The sequence below is a fragment of the Cuculus canorus genome, chromosome 5 (assembly GCF_017976375.1).
Source record: "Cuculus canorus isolate bCucCan1 chromosome 5, bCucCan1.pri, whole genome shotgun sequence".
Lineage (NCBI taxonomy): Eukaryota > Metazoa > Chordata > Aves > Cuculiformes > Cuculidae > Cuculus > Cuculus canorus.
In genome coordinates this window covers 15,356,841-15,379,293 of record NC_071405.1, presented here as the reverse complement: position 1 = coordinate 15,379,293, position 22,453 = coordinate 15,356,841, and the positions used below count along the sequence as shown (strand labels likewise).

General features: G+C 40.4%; 1 pseudogene; it reads left to right on the top strand.

Annotated features, from left to right (window-relative positions):
- The first annotated feature begins 4,592 nt into the window (after window positions 1-4,592).
- LOC104062329 (actin, alpha skeletal muscle B-like) lies at window positions 4,593-22,250 on the top strand (annotated as a pseudogene).
- Window positions 22,251-22,453: the final 203 nt, after the last annotated feature.

Sequence of the window (22,453 nt, the reverse complement as noted above, 5' to 3'; positions counted from 1 at the left end):
AATTCTGTGATGATTCTCTGATTAAAAACCCCCACTTACTTGTGAAGACTGTGTCCACTGGAAGCTGGAAGGTTGTTTTTACACCCTGTATTGTTGGTTGTTGGTGTTGATTCTCTCTGCATTTCTACTCACATCTGCATAAAGGGGAGATAAAACTAAAACAATCCCGGTCTAAAGGAGTAGACAGACAGTCACAGAGCAGAGTTGCCATTTGTTTTCCTGTTTGCTAGACTAAAATCCTGAAAAACTTGTGGGAAAAGGAAAATCCAATGGGTATGAGTATGGGAAGGGAAGAATTTCATCAGTTTTACTGATGGGCAGATACAAGGCTGACTCTGAACAGATGTTAGTGGAGTGAATTATCTGACCAAGGTCCAAGGATTTTTATATGCAAGGTCTGCTGTGCAGTCGTGTGATGAATAAGGAAGAGGAATTGGTTGGCGTATGTGTTTGGTAACATTTACAAATTTTATCTGATGTTCTGCATCACTTGTTTTTGTCCTGTGGAATAGGAAATAGTGCCAACCATAGTTACCATGGTTGGTAAATCCTGTAAACTTTCTTCTTTTGAAATCTTCTTTTGATTTACTATTTCTTAGTCTAGTAAAGATATGCATTTCTATATAAATCAAATATATCCCTATGCAATTGATGTCTATTTTGTGAAATGGTAACGGCTTATCTCTTTAGAATGGCTGATTGCTGATTCAGTTCCTGTTTTCAGCCGTAGCATCACTGAAATATTGAGATAAGTCGGGTATTTTCAGTTTTTGTGCCACAGAAACAGGTACAGTTGAAACAAGAGTACTGTACATGGTAAGACTTCACCTTTTCCAGCTTGAAGATGGCTGTTAGCATAATGATAAGGAGCTATTCTTAGTTAATTGTGTTATAATGAAGCAGAATGCTTTCCAATGACAGCAGTGGACCTACAAATCCTTCCAGTCTTACTCATCATGTGTGAGGGATTTCTGTCCTCAGGGGAGAAAACAACCCTCTGTCATAAGACAGGGCAAGTTAGCGAGTGGGAAAGGATCCAGAGATGTTGGAAATTCTGCCCTAATTTATCCAGGCCTTTGTGCTGTCACCGTGATAAGCACTAACTGAAAAAAAGGTTTTCCAGAATGGCTTGACATGTGAAGAGATTCTGTGAACTCCACTCCAGAGGCTGTTATAAATGTAACAGGAGGTGAGATCGTGTCATTTACAAAGAGGCTTTTACAAATCGTCGCCATTTCCTGGGTAAGTATTGCCTGGAGGGTTTTTCATGTTGCAGTACATGTTTTTAATGCTTTGCTTCACTTGGTCTGAGGTCTTTTGGGGATTTACACACTTGCTGGACTTGGATGCTGTTTGCCTCAAGCTTTGAAGGAATTCAAAGGGTGTCCTCATGCAAGGTAATTCAGGTTTGATTATATGGCTGCAGGGAAATTGTAGAACCATCAGATAGTTCGGGTTGGAAGAGACTTTAAAGATCATCTTGTTCCAACCCCTCTGCGGTGGGCAGGGACGTGTCCCACTAGATCAGGCTGCCCAGGCACTAGATCAGGCTGCTCAAGATGTACCTCATTGGTGGAAGGACCAGTAGAGTGCGCCGAAGCCACCTTAGGCTGTCTGAAACCTGGACAAGCACTCAATAGTGTGTGCTTTTGGGCAACAGGCCATGTGCAGAAACCAAGAAGGGGATTCTCTGTTAATCGTATTTAATTTTGCACCGGGAATTAGAAAAATACAAATGGAAAACAAAAAAATAAAAATAAAATAAAATAAAGCATGTTTAGGAAATTTATTTAGGAACTTCATCTAGTGACAAGATTTCCAAATAAGTGCTTTGTGAAAATGATTATTAAACCTATAAATTTGGCAGCTGTAAAACGGTAGCATGACTCGATAGATGAAAATTTTATGTAGTGCTCTTTATCAGTTCATTCACCTTGTGGTTAAGTGATAGTATGCAAAGCAAGATGACTTAGAAAAAAAAAAAGTGGGAAATGAACAAATTCAACCATTGTTTTTATTAAGAAGCATCAGTGGCTTCTCTGGAATCTAACCAACAGTGAGTAAATGTGTAAACAATTGTTGCCAGCACTCTGAAGTGTAACTTATACAGATCAGCTGGGGCTTCCCTGTGGGCTTTGTTTCTCTAAGTATGGCTGTACTGGCCTTAGTTTTACATGTAAAGCTATATACGAAGTGCTATGTGTATAAATGAATGGAAATATTATTTCTCACCATGGAGGATTAAACATTTTGGTCCTATCCAGCCTTCTTTAACACCAAGGAGTGATGCTGAGCTCTCAGATCTTCGCAGCTTTTCTCTGCTTTAAAATTCTCCACTTTTAAAATGCTAAAACCCTGTGCCATTTCTGATATATTTAAGAACTATTTGGCTTCTGATTGACAATGATGGAGTTAGAATCTGGGTGCAGTTCTGTATGTTGGACGCTGCTGGTAAATGGTTGGTTTATTGCATTGGAAAAGCCTTTTCCTGATGGTTTTAGAAGAAAATAACAATTCATGGCAACATGAAGGGATATCCCAAAGTGACAGCTATTAGAACTACTGGTTAAACATTCCTATGTTAAAGCTGTCAACAAATTTATCTGATAAAATTATTCTGCTTCCAGTCACAGGCACATAAATGAGAATTAAAGATTTAAATAATTAAAATTATTTCTATTTTTTCTGTTGCATTTTAGAATTATGCTTTCATTTCACAAGTAAGCATTGGGATCAGTAGCATCGCTGCCTTGCTTTGTAAAGCACAACATAAAAGACTGAACATTGGGAAGCAGAGGAAGGATATGGATATCATGTCCCAGAGGAGGCCACAAAGATGATGCAAGGGCTGGAGCACCTCCCATACCAGGACAGGCTGAGAGAGTTGGGGTTGTTCACCCTGGAGAAGAGAAGGCTCTGGAGGGACTTAGAGTGACTTCCCAGTACCTGAAGGGGCTCCAGGAAAGCTGGAGAGGGGCTCTTGATCAAGGAGCACAGGGATGATGGGATGGGGGGGAACGGTTTATGCTGAAAGGAGAGATTTAGATTATATTTTAGGAAGAAATGTTTTCCTGTGGTGAGACCCTGGCACAGGTTGTCCAGAGAAATGGTGGCTGCCCCATCTGTGGAGGTGTTCCAGGCCAGGCTGGATGGGCCTTGGAGCCCCTGATCCAGCGAGAGGTGTCCCTGCCCATGGCAGGGGGTTTGGGACTGGATGATCTTTAAGGTCCCTTCCAACCCAAACTGTTCTGTGATTCTAACTTCATGCAGCTCTAACTTTTAAAACCAAAACTGTTCCTGTATGTACATCTCCGGGGACTCTGGGATTCTTGCAGGGATCCTCTGAAGTATATAAAATATTTTAAACTCTGTAAATAGGACAGTGTGATGTCCCTGATCTGATGCTGGTGGCTGTTTCGCTACCACTCCTGGCCTGCTGTGTGCATAGTGCTGAGGTGGGACTGTAATGCCATTAGAAATCAAGTACATTTTTGCATTAACTGCAAAAATGGTGCTAAATACAGTTTTGCATTGTTTGCGATGGGCCTTTGCTGGACAAGTGCTGTTTTTCATTCCTTTCCCATTTCTGCAGTACCCTCGTTTACTGAAAGATGTTGCCAGAGAAGGGAAAATAAAATCCTTTCCTCTCTTTGACTGCCTATAGAGGAAATCATACAGTCCTAAAAATAACCAAGGAATCCAAAACGGAAGTCTTGATGAAATTCAGGCCCCCTGCTCCTCAGTAGGATTTTTGCCATGAATTCCAATGAGTTCAGGACTTAGTCTGATGTGTTGGCCAACCTCTCAAGTTGAGTTGTTCCTGGGTGGTTGCCCCAGCTGTCTCTTTTTCTGTTTCCCTGAATAACCACTTTGATAAGGTATTTACCACTTACAAGTATGGCCTAGGTCCTGTAGTGAGCACTTCACATTACAGAGGAGCTGTCATTTAAAAACACACTGCAAATGCTTCCCTGGAACTTTTTGTGGGGGCTATTTTCAGTTGTTTAAGATTGATGATGGCCCTCTAAGAAAAGGCAAATTTAAACATGCTGCTAGGGAACATCTGTGGTCTTTCAAGTAATGAATATTTGGTGATTCTTATTTACCATCTGAGTACTGACTGTATAACTGTAGGTGCATAAAATCAGTTGATGTTTAACAAATGAAATTTCTAGAAGATAATTCAGCCTTGGAAGAGATGGGGTTATGGTTGCTTAAGTCCAACTAGAGCTGGATGTCTATCTTCTAGCTGCATGGTGTCCCATAGTCGTAAGGCAAATTAACAGAATATCATGGGAGCCCTCAAAGCTACACCACAGGAGATATCTTTTTTGGAAACAAAGACTGAATGTCCTGATGAATTTGGTTTGGTAAAACCCATTCAAGCTGAAATTTATTTACTTAAGATGCTTTGCAAGATCGGGACTTTAGCATAGTCTTTGCTGCTGAGGATTATTCTTAGCCAAAATTATTCTTTTTTTTTTGCAGCAGTTTGCTCTCTAAATGATCGAGAGTTGCTTCTGTCCCACTCTCTTCCATCTGTTCCCCCTGTCTGTAAGATTCCTATTTTATAGCCAAAATTGTGAGGTGCTATGTGTGATGACGATGAAACCACTGCCCTTGTATGCGACAATGTCTCAAAGCTGGGTTTGCAGGAGATGATGCCCCAAGAGCTGTGTTTCCATCCATTGTTGGACCTCCTCGACATCAGGTGAGCTGGTACCAAAGTAGAAATACAATCTGGCTTGGGTTGTTGTTTTGGCTTGGGTTTGGGTTTTTGGCTTGGGCTTGGGCTTTTGGGTTTTTTTTCTTTTTTTTTTTTTTGAGACTTTAGACATGGCAGTGATTAAGCATCAGATTTATTATATAAAGCCTTAATCAGCCTTGATAGGAGATTGGCATGTTAATTGGAGGATTGAGCTGCGCATCTTTAAGGTAAACTTCTTGATCCTTTGGAAAAGATGTTCTTTGGCCATAAAATACTGACTATAGAGGAACACGAGTGTTTTAGTGATATGAAAGTGTCTTGTGAAAAGAAAACCCCACAAAGTTGTTGGAATAATTAGTGCTTGCTGTATCAATACAAAGAAAAAAGATAGGCAGAACATTGCAAACATGAGAAACCAAATAGTAGCAATAAGTTTCTTTTCTTGTTCCATTAAACACTGTGCCCAATAAGCTTCCAAAGAAGGTCTCTAGCACATCACTTTATGAACTCGTACAGGACTGGAAAGGATAAATGTGGCTTTTCTTGACCTTGAAAAGTGTCTTTCTGCTTAATTAGTCTCCTAATAATTCCTTTATCAATAGAACATGGATGTTTTTGTTCATTTTATTAATAGCTGAGCCAGATTTTAACATTCTGAGCTGTGAAAACCCCTGAAGTTCTGTGTTTTCTTTGACTGAGCTAAATAAGCCTGGGTTGACAGGCATAAAGTGCTAAGCATTTTAAAGAATGGATTTTGAACATCTCCATGAACTGTTTAAGGTGAATATCAGTGGTTGAAAACGTGTTTATTCTTTAACCCCTCAAATGTTCATTAGTGATTAGAGCTGGCACGTAATTTTACATAGTTAAGCAGCAGCTGTATTATTGAATCGATGGAATTAAAATGTATCCATGTGAAAAATTATATATTTTTATGCTAGTTGTTGAAATAATATTGTACCTCACATGTTGTTATATTATTGGGGCAATTAGGTTATGCTTCCTAATGCAAATATGATAAACTTAGTAAAACTATTATTTAATAAGTGAGGGTTTTTTTAGAAAAGCTGTCTCGTTTTCATGTAAATCAATGCATTTTTGCAAAATGTCTGTAGGGAGTGTAGCGATAGGATGAGAGGGAATGGTTTTAGGCTGAAAGAGGGAAGATTTAGCTGAGATATTAAGAAGAAATGTTTTCCGGTGAGGGTGGTGAGGCCCTGGCGCAGGTTGCCCAGAGCAGTGGTGGCTGCCCCATCCCTGGAGGTGTTCAAGGCCAGGTTGGATGAGGTTTGGAGCCCCTGATCCAGTGGGAGGTGTCTCTGCCCATGGCAGAGGGGTTAGAACTGGATGATTTTTAAGGTCCCTTCCAACCCAAACCATTTTATGATTCTGTGAAAATGCATAATTTTCAAAACAATTTCACTTCCAGAAGAGGGAATAATGTCACAGTTTAAAGGCAGTAGCAGAACGGCCTAGACACAAAGTACAACTAAATATATAAAGTAGATCTAGGGTGCCAAAGGAATGATATCTTTTTACACCTGTAATTCCTTCCTTTTATCCCTTTCTGCAATGACAAGGGACTCATCCCTTGTGGAGATCCATGAGTTTGCTGATGCTTGCTCCTGCGTGGGCATTAGTTGCACCAAGAGTGAGATACCTTCCTTCCTTTTTGAAGTTATCTTGTTCTCCTTAGTGGCTTGATAGAGGATGTTAGTACAGAACAGGTGGTTCCCATTAAATTCACCTTTTAGTTTCTTGCACATTTTGGGGGGTACATTCTGGAAAGGGAGTAGCAGGCACAAAATTTCATATGAAGTTTTAATTTAAACATGATATTCTATCTCTAATGTGCATGGTAAGCTGCTCTAATATTAGACTAATGTACTCTGCAGGGTGTTATGGTTGGAATGGGTCAAAAAGACAGCCATGTGGGGGATGATGCACAAAGTAAAAAAGGGATCCTGATGCTGAAGTATCCCATTGAGCATGGAATCATCACTAACTGGGATGACATGGAAAAGGTGGGTGTTTGTTTTTAATGTAGTTTTGTTGGGGCATCATCTTATCCAAGAAATACAATTTGCTGCTAACCTTCTGGCAAACCAAAGGTAAAATCCTTGAAAGATTTGTAATCTCAGTGTAGGCAAAGGGGTAGTACGGCCTGCTAGCGAAGGAGCTGATCAGATCTTGGCACTTATAGAGTTACTATTCTTTTAAAAAGTAAATACTTATTACTCACCAGCTTTTGGCAGTACCTTATAAAAGGATTTTACGCTTTATATGTGCTGTTTTCAGTCTTCAGGTTCACACTGAGTCAGAACATTTGACAATGATAGAAAGTAGCTACAATGAAAAAAACATTCCTCAGAGGTGAATCAGAGAAATATTAAAAGATACTGAAGTTGGAAGTAAAATATGTGAGGTTGAGGGGTGTTTTTCTCACCTCAGTACTTGTCTACATGAACAAGATGATGGACAATGCCCACATCTTGTATTGCATACAATATACTCCCTGTCAACTAAAGAGAAAAAGTCAGATTGAGGCTTCCTATCCCTAAACTTATTCTTTGACAGTGCGATGGTATTTTCCACCTGGAGCATGTTTTTCTGTTGCCATTTCCAGTTAGCTTTTGATATGTGAATGGTAAGAAGGTGTCTTTGTTCTCCATCAAGCAAGACTTGGTATGCAGCCGGTACAATGACCTCTCTGGGAAATGTCTGCTTAAGGGTGTCCCAGACCTGGCTCAGATGATGAGGTGTCATCACGGCAGAAGCTGGAGAGGCAGGTGGGGTCCGAAGGACACTTTTACTCTGATATCCCATATATTCTGATCTCTTCAGGAAGCATTTGAGTTCATATGTGGAAATACTGTACCTCTTTAGAGCCAGGATTGCAATTCAGTCTCTTGTCATCTCCAGGTGGAATGGTATGGGAATGAAACTCCATGAGCAAATGCTTCAAGTAATGTTTTCTGGTGGAAAATGCCACTGAAAGGAAGTCACAGGGCAGGTTGTTCTGTGCTCTCACGTGTTGAGATGAGGCGTATATCGTTATAAGACAGCTGAAGTCAGTTGCTCTGTCATATTCATGAACCCAAACAACTGATAAGTGCAGTGTGTTTCAAGTGAACAGACCGAAGTCAATATAGGGGGGACAGGAATTCCTCAGTTCATATTTGGAAATAAATTGCCCACCTACTCCTCTAGATGGAAGCATAGTATTTGCATTTCATTATTTCACTGCTTCCTGGGAGGGAGGAAACTTTCCTCCTTTCTGCAGAGTGGAAAGTCTACCTCATACATCCTTTTATGTTGTTTATCCGCATTAAGTTCCTGCTGTCAGCATTCAGTGGGAAATTATACTTCCCTATAGGAAAAAAAAATTAAAATAAAATCGGAGGGCACTGTTTTATGTTTTTTCCTCAGTGATTGGTCTCTGCATCTGGAATTTTCCTGCGCAAAACACGTATGTGTTCTTTCTCTGGGTAATACTGGATGCTAGAGCAGATCATTTAAAATCTAGTTAGGAAAAGGAAATAGAGAAGGTAAAAAAGGTGGCCTGTGCTTTACTCTGGTGTAATCTTCCAGCTACATTGACTGTTCTTGGGGTGTAATGTGGTGGTGGCTTCAGGCAGTGCTGTAATGCAAATCACGGTCAGATAATATATAGGCTCTTTTGCTTTGAACTTTTGTCTGTCACTTAAATGGATGAAGGAATTACTTGTTAAAGTGGGTCCCTACCCCAAACTTACCTTCTTCTGCCGTACAACTTGCAATATGCAGTAGCCGGCAAAGATGCCCCAACACTGGCTTGTGCTTGAACTTCTTGCTGAGCCCAGGAAAAGAGGGGGACAGAAAGCAAAGGCTGCTTTCAAGGGTAGAGTGCTCTGCAGAAAATAGAAAAAAGAAACATAGAAGAAAGGCAGTAGCAGGAAGAAGAAAAGAAAAAGCATTGCTAACTTTTATGATGATTTCTAATAAGAAAAAAAGCATACTTTATAATATATGGATTTCCCTGATTCAGCCTTGATACTTTTTTTCTTAGGGCTGATGATTTACCTATGAATAATTCCAAATCTTGGCTGCTGTTGACTTTGTAGGCTCTTCAAATTTAAAGAAGACCTTTTTTTTTCACTTAAGTTCATTTTGGAGCATAATAATGCTTGTTTCTAGGATAGTAATCAAATAACCAGGCTCTGAGAGTTGAGCTTGTTCAGCTTAAAGAAGAGGAGGTTCAGGGGAGACATTCAAGCAGTTTCCAGTACGGAAAGGGGGCCTATAGGAAATCTGGGAAGGGGCTCTTTATCAGGGAGTGCAGGGATAGGATGAAGGAGAATTGTTTTGAGCTGAAAAAATGGAGCTTTAGATGAGATATTAGGACCAAATGCTTTTCTGTGAGGGTCATGAGGCACTGGCACAGGTTGCCCAGAGAAGTTGCGGATGCCTCATCTCTGGAAGCATTCAAGGCCAGGATAGATGAGACTTAGAGCAACCTGATCCAGTGGAAGATGTCCCTGCCCATGGCATAGGGTTAGACCTGGATGATCTTTAAGATTTCTTCCAACCCAAACAATTTTATGATTCAATCATATAATTACACGTATTTCGGAACTTCCCTGAAGCTCTGTAAGACACGCATGCATGTGCACATGCTTGTCTGACTGAAGGAAGTTCTGAAACGCAATTCCTAATGTTTTTATGCAAAGGGAATGTCTTTCTCATGTGTATATATATATTTCCTCCCAAAATTTTTTAAACTAGTTGCATGATTTTGATCCAAATGACAGATTTCTTTCCAGTGCTTGAAAGTCACGCTACTAAAAGCATCACAGTTTAGAAGAAACAAGAGAGTTTTCCAGGTAATATGCCAGAAATGTAACAAAGGCGTAATAATTCAGTCCCCAACCAACCACATGTTACAAAAAGGTGAGGGGGTCACCAAAAGATTGGACTGACTGTGCATGTGTGCGAGAGAAAGCCAGAGCGAGGGTGCTGCAGGACGCACAGACACTCTTATGAATGGAGGAGGAGAACACGTAGGCGATGAAATGAAGCATTCTTCTTCTCATGTGCTTCAATTCACAATATTCAAATTGGGACTGCTCTGTTTTCCAGTGGATAATAACATAGGGCATTGTACATCACTTAATTTGTTCACAGCAACTGAGCTGACAACATATGGGAGGGAAAGTGTTGGGATGGAGCATTTTGTGACTCTGGTGACTGCATAAATGATTATAAGCGTGGGAATAGTTCTTCCTCAGTAATTTCTCTTTGCTATTGTGCCTGCTGCTTACATTTAATTCTTATGACCTATAAAATCCAACACTGAACTGTTTTAGTTTCTTGTAGAATATCATTATCCATTAACATTATGGTATTCATTAGGCTGAATCTAATGGGCTGTACAGTGCCTAATCTTGCCTGGTTCAGGGAAAAAAAAACCTGCCTGAGGTTTAAGCAGGTTCTTGCTTTATAAGGCCAGGTTTGTTCCTCACTGCTGAAATTGCCAGTACGTTGTTAATTATGTAAGCACTGAAGTTTCGTTCTCTTCCCTTATTTCTTTCTTGCCTGAAACAGCAGTCATCTTCTTATATCTGATTAATATGTAATTTTCTATAAACAGTTATAGAATTACTTTATGGTTTATTCAACTTCTCCCTGTATTTGTATTCTTGGGGCTCAGCATCCCAAGGGTCAGCTCTGGAAACATCCGTTTGTTTCGGTTTTGTGTAGGGGACTGAGATGGAATTGATTTTTTTGTTTGTTTTATAACTAATAATTTTCTTAATGAATGATTCCAACTCTGTACAACTTTGTAGATGCTTCAAATTTACCGCAATTTTTTTTTTTCACTTCAGTTCATTTTGGGGCATAATAATGCTTATTTCTAGGATATTAATCAAACAAACAAGCTGAAAGAGTTGGGTTTGCTCAGCCTGGAGAAGAGAAGGCTCCAAATTGCAGCCTTCAGTACTTCCACTGCAGGAAAGATGGGAAGGGGCTCTAGAGAAGGGCTCTTTTTCAGGGGCTGCAGGGATATGATGAAGAGGAACAATTTTCAGCTGAAAGAGGGGCAGTTTAGATAAGATATTAGGAAGAAATTTTTTACTATGAGAACAGTGAGGCATTGGAACAGGTTGCCCAAAGAAGTCATGAATGCCCCATTCCTGGAGGTGTCTAAGACCAGGTTGGATGGGGCTTTGAGCACCCAGATCCACTGGGAGATGTCCCTGCCCATGGCAGTGCGGTTGGAACTGGATGATCTTTAAGGTCCCTTCCAACTCAAACCATTCTATGATTCTATGATATTCTGTTTTTACATGCAGCAGAAACTCAATTGTTTTGATTCTAACTTGGAGTTGAATTTGGAGGATTTATTCTTGCATGGTTTCCATTTATTTTAATATATCTGTAAAAAAAAAGTATCAGACTATGTTTGAAAAGCTTTCCATGTAGTTCTGTGGACAGACGAAATGATCAGAACACTATTCTAAAGGGATTCTCATTTTTAGATTTGGCATCATTCTTTCTATAGTGAGCTCCGGGTTGCGCCAGAGGAACACCCATCCTGCTGACCAAAGCTCCCTTGAATCCCAAGGCCAACCTTGAAAAAATGACTCAGGTAATCATCTGAATGTTGTGCTGCACATAATTTCTGTATGGAAACAGCTAAAAATATAAATAGTCCTGGGTGTTCAACTTCTTAATCTGGGAGATAATCCCTTAGGGTTAGTGTGGGGTAACATGCTGGCTAAGCCATTGTGAGAGAGCAAAAGTTTCTGCTGCTCATGCAGTATCTGTTCTCCAGATGACCATAAAATGTTTTGTACTTGTGTTTGGCAGTGAGATATATGAACTAGCCTCTTAAACCTTGAAGTAATTTTCTTTGCAGACTGTGTGTGCACTCTGTTCTGGGAGTGGGGAAGCTGGAGGCTTGGGTGGCTCTTGATGCTGGGTTTCTATGTGTAGACAATGTCAACCCAGGATTCATATAATTTTTCGTATGAGACTGAGTTGTTGATGTATTTAAATCTGAGGTTTGCAAGTGCTATAACATGGGTTGTGTACCAACTGAATCACACTTCTGTGTGACTTTTAGGTGAATGATGTTTCACGTGGCTACCTCTGGCCACCAACAGCGCTCAACTTGTAGTAGCCCAACTCCTCAGCTCAAGCTATATCAGCTCCTCCTTTCTACCCTGAAGACTATCACTTTATCAACACTTTTCATCAGACAAAACGCTAGTTATCATATCAGAATTGCATTTTTTTGGCGAAGACTTGAATAAAGATGTTTGAAGGCCATCATGCAGACAGTTTTGGGGAACTGCCAAGTGGAGCACATCTTCAGGGATCTGGGTAAAGCATTCAAAAGCTGGAGTTTTTGTGCTGGCTTGGGAAAATGAGTTGTCTAAACCACTCAAACTTAACTGATGTTCCACTGAATATTTTTTGCCTCAATCTGATTCAGCAAACTCAGATCAGAACCAAAAGTTGACCGCTGAAGTTTGTATATTTTAGAGCAGCCTTCTGGTCAGATATTTGTTATAAACGTAGCTGGTGATATAATGAGAAGTGTGATTCAAATACAGATATAGGAATAAAATCACCTGGGAAAATTAGATGTGGCTCTGCACTTCCCTTTGTGCCTACTTTTGGCATATATTTAATAGAGAGACCATGCATCAATTTAGCAACAGTGTAAATAAATTAATTAAGTAGTGAGTTTGACAGTGTGCATTACTGGGAAATAATACAACTGGGAGACAATAAATGACAACAGACCGTAAGAAAGCCTAGCTTATAACAACCAGGAGATGAGGTTCATACAGTAGACATGTCTAGGACTGTTTCTCTGTCATTAAACTGTAATGACAAATCCTGTATTGAGATTGTTTAAAGGCTTATTTTTTATTATTGATTGCATTAAATTCATCACATCAATTAACTATGAAATAACAGTAATTTATGCTTTCTTTAATGGAAAGCATAATTTTCATTAAAAGTAGGCTTCGTTGGCTTATGAAATCTAAAGTTTAAGTTTATCCTCCTGATGTCATTGGCTGTAATGGGTACAATGGTGACAGTTGAGTCACCATACCTGGAGATATTTAAAAAAGGTGCAGTCGCATCACTTAGGGATATAATTTAATGATGGGCTTGGCAGTGTTGTGTGTATGATTGGACTCGGTGATCTTGAAGAGTCTTTTCCATCCTAAATGATTCTATGAAACGTGGTCACAGCAGCACCACTGGTGATGGGGTAGCACTGCCCCTTGGTTTAAGAAAGGATAAAGCAAAAGAGCTGTTCAGACTGTAGTCCACTGTATGACCATCATGGTTTTCCTTTGCAGAACTGCAGTGGAAGTCTGGTTGGAAACAAATGTTATTCCATCTGCTTTGATAAAATTGCAGTGTATCTGAAACAGAAGATAAATAGAACTGGAGCTTTTTAGAGTAGAGGATCTGAGAGTGAGACAAGAGAACACGGTTAAAGTCACCATGAAGACAAAAGATAAACTGTTGTGTTTTCTGGGGAGGCAGAAAGAGATGTAATGGGTTTAAACTAGACCAAGTGAGATTTTAGCTGAACCCCAGGAAAATCCTGGTAATAGTAAATATAGTGTTCACTAAATTTGTTTGCCAGAGGAATCTGTGATGGTCCAGCAGAGGAATTTCTGAGACAGAACAAAAACTATGTCAGGAATGGCTGATTCTCCCTTGAGAAGGGAATAGACATATTATTCCTTGTGGCTTCTTCCAGTTTTGTCTGCTATCAATCTTTATATATATATATATGTGTTTAGTGTGTATATATATATATATATATATATGTATATATATGTATAGTGTGTGTATATATATATATATATGTAGTATAGATAATATTAATTGGAGATGACTCCTTGGGATAACTTTTTTACCCTGAATCCAGGACTGCAACAACACAGCAAACTAATTTATGTATATATCTGTATATATAAGTAGAGTTCGTTAGTTTGCATAGTATATATAAAATATATATACTGTATATATAGTATGTAGAGTTAGTTTATATGTACACACTATATATAGTGTGTATATATATACATAGTGTATATACTATATATAGTGTATATATTATATATACTGTGTATAGTATATATGCTATATACCATATATATATAGTATATAGAAACTAACTCTATGCATAATGATATATATATACATAAATTAGATTGCTGTGTTGTTGCAGTCCTGCCATCAGGGTAAAAAAGTTATCCCAAGAGGTCGTCTTCAATTAATATTGTCAGCAAAAATCAGACGTAGTCTAAGGTTAATGGAAAGATACTCGCTGAGTTCCGTGATTTATTTTTTTTTATGAAATACTAAAGAAAACATAGTGTGCTGTTCATGGAAGAACCACAGTTCAGGAGAGGACTCAGGAGAAGTAACTGTCAGTGATAATTAGCAAACAAACAAACCTCTCTTTTCAGACACTCTTGAGAGTGGATACTAAATGCTTTCAAATTCTTGATTCCAGATTATGTTTGAGACGTTCAGTGTGCCAGCCGTGTATGTAGCAATTCGGGCAGTGCTCTCTCTGTACTCCTCTGGAAGAACTACTGATAAGTCTTTCTGGGAGTCATGTTTTCCACCTGTTTTTCTCTTATGGATGCAGATGTGCACACACACGCACACATATATACACATATTTTGATTATGATGCACCAGCTGTGTTTTAGGAAGAGCTGATAGCTGGATGGAGGCTGAATACTTCCTACCATGCTGTGCAAGTACTTTCTTGTTTTCAATTTCATGGCAGGTATGGGTGTAGATTTATGACTTTCTTCTGCAAAAGCTCAAGTGACTATGATTCAACAATGTGAGCAGATGAAAGATGATACAGTTTGATACTGCCCTTAATTACCTGACATAGAGAAGAGGCTGTATCTTAACTAGATTGTTCCAAACCCACAGTTCCTTCTTACCTACCTCTGTTGTTGTAGGAAAATAAAATACCATTCAGTATCTAAATGAAAATATTTCATTTAAATGTCATATTTCAATCACCTAATGATGTCTGCTGTTAAGCAATCATTAGAATTAGCATGGAGGTCATTTCTTATTGCCATTTAGAGTCTGATCAAACAATGACATGATAAATTACTTCTTAGCAACTCTTTAGTCTTGATATACTTTGAAAAAATTTAAAATACCATCTGTCTTTGTAGCCTGTCTCTACCATATAATTTTGGATAAAAAGATCAACATCTCACAGGAATTATGGTTGTCATAAATACTTGTTTTATGTTTAAAATTTGATTACCTCTATGTGTGTTTTGTATCAGTAATGCCTTGGTCATTTTGAGTGGAAAACATGTACTTCATCTCCTAGCCAAGAAGATAAGGAGCATGGCTGTGCACAGATAAACCACTGCTATTGTCCTTAATGAGGTCATTTATTTTAATGACAGATTCAAATTTTTAGTTTTCTAGATAGATTTTAAGGTACTGTTTGTACAGTATTTCATGTCTGTAAAGTGCTTGGGGTCATCTGAAATGAAAGCCTCTGCGTACATGTAAGATCATTATTGCTACCATCCATTCAGCGAGAACCATACAATCAAATTGCTGAATTTTCCCAAATGCAGTTACTTCTTATTTTGTGCTAACAATTCCATCTCATGTGAGCAGCTCTTTAATTATAGAAATGACAGAAGGAATCATCGTGCAAGCTTCTCTGTTTGTGGTTGCATGTTTCAATTAAGAATATGGAGCATGTGGGGACCCTTTATCAGTGGGAAATAACGAGCTCCTCCTTTTCTTTCACTTTCCAGGTATAGTTCTGGATTCTGGAGGTAGTGTCACACACAACCTGCCTATCTATGAAGGCTGCGCCTTGTGTCATGCCATCATGAGGCTTCATCCGGTAGGCAGAGACCTGACTGACTATCTCATGAAAATTCTTACAGAGAGAGGCTACTCTTTTGTCACCACTGGTAATGAGCTGCGCTTTGGATGCACTTTGCATACATTTGCTCTGTTAGTTGTCTCATTACGCAGGAAGGATGTACCTAGTGAGATGCATCAAAATCCCTGTTGCTAGGCTGGCCTGGGAAAAACTGTTCATGTTAGCTAATGGGATTCTCTTGGCTTTGGATTTCAGCAAGTGGAGCATGAAGGATGAGGATTCTACCTCGTTAGGAAATCCTAAGGCATTGATAAATCTAACGGGTTGTTGTGTTTGATCGTACCTGTTCCATAGAAAAAGGAACACAGTTTGTAGCTGGCAGTGGATGAACCTCTGGAGATTTGATCAAGGTTTTGGGATGTAGACATGTAAACAGTATTATGTTGGACAAAGTATCTCTTATTGTCCAAGGAGTAAAATGTGGTAATGCAGAGGGAAAGTAATCTTGTTGAGACAACAGAAAGGTCAGAATCCAAAGAACTCTGGGAAACGTGCCTGAGAATCTCTGTGTCCTGGTTGTCATACTGTATGTTAATGAAAAACTTGTTGGTTCTCTGCAGTGGAATGGGAGATTGTGAGAGACATCAAAGAGAAGCTTTGTTATGTGGCTTTGGATTTTGAAAACAAAATGGCAACTACTGCTTCCTCCTCCTCTCTTGAAAAGAGCTATGAGCTTCCTGATGGACAAGTCATCACCATTGGGAATAAACGGTTCCAATGCCCAGAAACTCTCTTCCAGCCATCCTTCATAGGTAAGACATGACTTCTTTTTTTTTCTCTAGTGACATGACAAAGAATGAAAAGAATTTCTTGGATAATATAGATAACCTTCGGCTGTCGGAAGTGAAGTATTTATCCTCAAACGTACTTGGAAGCACACAGCTTTCTATTGCTTTCTTAGAAGCTATAAATACTGCTGCTACATCTGCTGGACAAAATGAGATCTAACATTATAGAAATACCTGAATCCTAGGATGATTTTAATGTCTTATCAATGCAGTAGAATCTCTAAGATGATTTTTTAGAATACTGTTGGAAGATCATGCTTTTTATCTTGACTACCTGATACATAACTGCACAGTGTTGTTTATGTGGGTTTTTTAATCTAGATGTTGCTTCTGTTTATTGTTTTATTATATTAATCTGTAATTTAATGATACAAAATCAAATCGTACATTATTTTCCTGTAGTTTTATCTGTAGTGTTAAAATTCCCATTCTGTCCAATGGATGACTGACACTTTATGTGGTAACACATGCTGTCCCCACAGATTTCCCACTTCCCACTTAAATTCCACTCCTGAGGACGGAGTAAAAATGGCTGCAGGCAGTTTGGCACAATTTCTGTTAAACTAAATAGTGAAGCTAGCTGCATTTGTGTGTAGAAAGGAAACTGTTCAAGCATTAACATAGCTCCAATGAGCGGTGTTCAAATACTCTGTATTTGAGCATCAGCAAGAGAAATTCTCTTCAGTTGACGGAGGGACTTGACTGCCAGATGTGTATCAGGGATCACAGTTGGTGCTAAACAGTGGTTGGTATCAGAAACGTAGTGATGGAAATCAGAATTTCCTGGATCACAGATCTTTGTCAGAGTGTATAGGGATAAGATGAGGGATAACAGTTTTAAGCTGTAAGAGGGGAGATTTTGATGAGATATTAGGAAGATTTTTTTTCCTGTGAGGGTGGTGGGGCACTGGCATAGGTTGCCCAGAGAAGTCTTAGATGTCCCATCCCTGGAGGTGAGCAACCTGATCCAGTGGAAGGTGCCCCTGCCCATGGCAGGGGAGTTTAAACTGGGTAGGATTTAAGATCCTTTCCAACCCAAACCATTCTATGATTCTAAGTGCATGTTAAGCTAGATAAAATGTCTAGTAAGTTTAGAACTTAAAGTTCCAGCTGTATTCCCAGGACTGCATCTGGTCTGTTCTTTTTCTTTAGCAAAAAATAGTACTGCAAGTTAACTTTTACTGTACTGGCATTCAAATAAACCCAGCACCTCAAAAGCAAAATAGCTCACTGAAATGCCAAGTGGGCTTCCACTAACTAATAGCATCATAAAAATTCATAAAAATGGCAAACTCTTCCGGTAACACCTATTTTAATTTTTTCTTAAATAATGTTAGTTGTTTTTTACTTGAGGAAGTAAAAAACCTGTTATGAAATCATAACAGAGTTCTTTCTTCCTCACAAGTGTATTTGGATTGTCTTATACAGTTACTATGCTGAGATGACTAAGAAAGTGGGGAGTATGTCCTGTCTTTCTTCCTCTCCTATGCATCACATAGCTTTTTTTTCCTCCCCTGGAGCTTTAAGAGAGACAGTTTGGATTAGTTAGCTTTCCTTTCCTTATAACAGCAATAAAAAGAAGGAAACAAAGAGAAATAGTATGTTGAAACCCTGGTCCTGCAAGACAAGGGTGCAGAACAGAGCTGGAAAATATTTAAGGAAGCTTTCCACAAGGCGCAAGAGCGTTCAGTCCCAGTATGTAGAAAATCAGGCAGGAAAGGGAAGGGAAGGGCATGGCTGAGTTGAGACCTGCTGGTTAAACTAAAAAAGAAGAAGAAACTGCACAGGCAGCGCAAGCAGGGACAGGGAACCTGGGACGTGTATAAAGACGCTGCCCGGTTGTGTAGGGATGAAGTCAGGAAGGCAAAGGTGCGGCTGGAGCTGAACTTGGCAAGGGAAGTAAAGACTAACCGGAAGGGCTTTTACAGGTACATCACTCAAAAGAGGAAGGTCAACGAGAACCTACCCCCACTGATGGTTGGAAATGGGGATCATGTATCAACAGATGAGGAGAAGGCTGAGGTACTTAACAACTTGTTTGCCTCAGTTTTCACTGATAACTGCTCTCCTCACCCCTCCTGAGTCATGGGACAGCAAGATGGTGACCAAGGGGTAGACCCCCTCCCACTGTAGAGGAGGATCAGGTTTGTGAACACTCGAGGAACCTGAACATATATAAGTCCATGGGACATGATGAGATGCATCCCAGAGTCCTGAGGGAATTGGCAGATATATTTGCCAAGCCACTCTCCATGATATTTGAAAAGTCATGGCAGTCAGGAGAAGTCCCTGGTGACTGGAAGAAGGGTAAAGTTATGCCCATTTTTAAAAAGAGTAGAAAATACGACCCTGAGAACTACCGACCTGTCAGCCCCACCTCTGTGCCTGTGAAGATCATGGAACAGATCCTCCTAGAAGCTATGCTAAAGTGCATGGAGGACAGGGAGGTGATTAATGGCAGCCAGCATGGCTTCATCAGGGGCAAGTCCTGTCTGACCAACTTGGTGGCTCTCTATGATGGGGTAATCACAGCAGTGGACACAGGTAAACCGATGGTAGTGATCTATCTAGACTTCTCTAAAGACTTTGACATAGTCCCCCACACCATCCTTCTCTCTAAATTGGAGAGATATGGTTTTGATGGGTGGACAGATAAGAAACTGGTTGGATGGTCATATTCAAAGAGTAGTGGTCAGTGGCTCAAAGTCCAGATGGAGATCCTTGACGAGTGATGTCCCTCAGGGGTCTGTACTGGGACTGGTCTTGTTCAATATCTTTATCAATGGTATTGAAAGTGAGATTGAGTGCACCCTCAGCAAGTTTGCAGATGACACCAAGCTGAGTGGTGTGGTTGCTATACCAAAAGGATGAGATGTCATCCAGAGGGACCTAGACAGACTGGAGAAGTGGGCCTCTGAGAACCTCATAAGGTTCAACAAGGCCAAGTGCAAGGTCCTGCACCTGGGTCGGGGCAATCCCTGTTTTCAGTACACGATGGGGGATGACGTGATTGAGAGCAGCCCTGCAGAGAAGGACTTGGGGGTGCTGGTCGATGAGAAGCTTGACATGAGCCAGCAATATGCTCTTGGAGCTCAGAAGGCCAACCGTATCCTGGGCTGCATCAAAAGAAACGTGGCCAGCAGGTCGAGGGAAGTGATTCTGCCCCTCTATTCCTCTCTTGTGGGACCTCATGTGGAATACTGTGTCCAGTTCTGGAATCCTCAATGTCAGAAGGATATAGAGCTGTTGGAACAGGTCCAGAGGAGGGCTACAAAGCTGATCGGAGGGCTGGAGAACCTTCCCTATGAGGACAGGCTGACAAAGTTGGGGTTGTTCAGCCTGGAGAAAAGACTCAGAGGAGATCTTATAGTGACCTTCCAATACCTGAAGGGGGCCTACAGGAAAGCTGGAGAGGGGCTGTTCGTAAAGGCTTGTGGGGATAGGACCAGGGGGAATGGGTCTAAACTGGAGAGGGGCAGATTTAGACTGGACATTATGAAAAATTTCTTCAATATGAGAGTGGTGCAGCACTGGCACAGGTTGCCCAGAGAAGCTGTGGCTGCCCCACCCCTGGAGGTGTTCAAGGCCAGGTTGGATGGTGCCTTGGGCAGCCTGATCCAGTGGGATATCCCTGGCTGCGTCAGGGGGGTTGGAACTAGATGATCTTTAAGGTCCCTTCCAACCTGCACTGTTCTGTGATTCTAGGATTCTAAAACCTCTTTCCACTCAGGGATGGAATCTGCAGGCATCCACAAAACCACTTACAACAGTATTATGAAATGTGATATCGATATCCGTAAGGATCTCTATGCAAATAATGTCCTCTCCAGAGGAAGCACGATGTATCCTGGGATTGGCGATCATATGCAGAAAGAGATTACAGCTTTGGCTCCAAGTACTATGAAGATAAAGGTAAATTTGAAGATCTGCACTTGAGAAAAAAGAAGATTTTATTAGAAAGTTCAAGCTTATAGACAAATCAAAACACCTATATGGGAATGTCCAGGTCTTGTCTCCCAAGTCCTGATGTTAAGAGAGCCTCAGACAGCCTGCTTAATTACTACCTGTTTTCTTTCTACCAGTCAAAGCATAATTAAAAGAGGGATTTGAGACATACTGGAAGAAAAATGGTTGCTGAAGCCATGGGAGTTGATGTCATCTTGAGAAAAAATGTTAAAGAACAGTCAAGGAAGAAAGTCCTGTGGGATTCCCAGTGAAATAATGCTGTGAGGGAGAAAAGAGCTGCTTTAAGGACACCACAGAACAACAAGAGAGGTAGAGATGAATCTAGAGAAGATGGAGCTGTATATACTAAAGGGGGCAAGAACAACTTGAGAAGGTACTAGGAGTATTATAGGCTTCAAGGCTTAGCTGTCAGTGAAAGTCATTACTGAAAAGGGTGAAAGAATAAACCCGAAGTACAAGCAGCGTGCAAAGTCTACAGCTTGTTAGCTACTGGAAAGGACCCTTTTGGCTTGGATTCAAGACATTGTGTAGTGAACTAAGCCCTGTTATTAGAGGGATTGTCAGGAATGGAAAGAGGAGCATGCAGAAGCAAGGTTACACCCAGTCTATTTTAACAACTCAGTGGCTGAGGGGAATAATCAGGAGGTCTTCTAGCTCTACTTCCAGTGCTCAGCTAGATAAACAATGCCAGTGTATCTCAATGTTTTGGGGTGCTTTTTTTGACCTAAGAATTCCTTTGTCCTTAAAAGAAAACAAAAAAACCCTCGGAGTTCAGCACAGGAAGGACATGGATCTGTTAGAGCAAGTCCAGAGGAGGCTTTGGAGATGATCTCAGGTCTGGAGCACTTTTCATACCAGGACAGGCTGAGAGAGTTGGGCTTGTTCAGCCTGAAAAGAGAAGGCTCTGGGAAGACCTTACTGCAGCCTTCCAGTACTTGAAAGGGGCTACAGGAAAGCCGAGGAGGTGTTCTTGATCAGGGAGTGCAGGGATAGGATGAGAGAGAATGGTTTTAAGCTGAAAGAGGAGACATTTAGATGGGATTTTGGGAAGAAATGTTATCCTTTGAGGGTGGTGAGGCACTGGCCCAGGTTGCCCAGGGAAGCCATGGATTCTGCATCCCTGGAGGTGTTCAAGGCCAGGTTGGATGGGCAGCCTGATCTAGTGGGAGGTGTCCCTGCCGTGGCGGGGGGGGTGGAACTAGATGATCTTTAAGGTCCCTTCTGACCCAAACTATTCTATGATGCTGCATAGTGTTGTTCCATTGGTCTTTATGTATAGCCAAATTAGGTTAAGATTTCAAAACTTTGATTTTTCTTTCTTATATGTTTATAATTTTTTGGTCACTGTATCATGAGTTATCTGCAAACATCTCATGGACTTCTATATTTGTCTGCTTGTAATAACATTATAGCATCTCTATTGACTTGAGGTGGAAGGCAAAATATGGCAGCATTTCTGCCTCTTAGGTGCTTTACTACACTGGAATTCTGTGGGCAACCTGATTTAGTGGGACATATCCCTGCCCATGGCAGGGGGGTTGGAAGTAGATGACAACTTTAAGGTCCCTTCCAACCCAAGCTATTCTATGATGGAAAGCCTTTCAACTAGTTATTTCATTCAGGAGATGTTTTCTGTGTTATCTGCTTGTCACTTTATTTACAACAAATTACACTCCTCTTCTAGATGATTGTACCACCTGAACGGAAATACTCCGTCTGGATTGGGGGTTCGATATTGGCATCTCTGTCCACTTTTCAGCAAATGTGGATCAGTAAAGATGAATATGAGGAAGCTGGTCCCTCTATGGTCCATCGCAAGTGCTTTTGAATGCTTCCATCATGTACTGTCAGTGATAAATAGCGCTGTTTCTCTACACATCACCTGCCCTCATTCAGCTCTGAGAGTGGCTTGGCTTTCTTCCACATGCTAAAACAACAGTTTATGGATGTTATACAAATTAGAAAATGACTTCTAATTTGTGATGCTAAAATGAGACTAACATTTTGGTGATGGGAGTTTTCAAACACTAA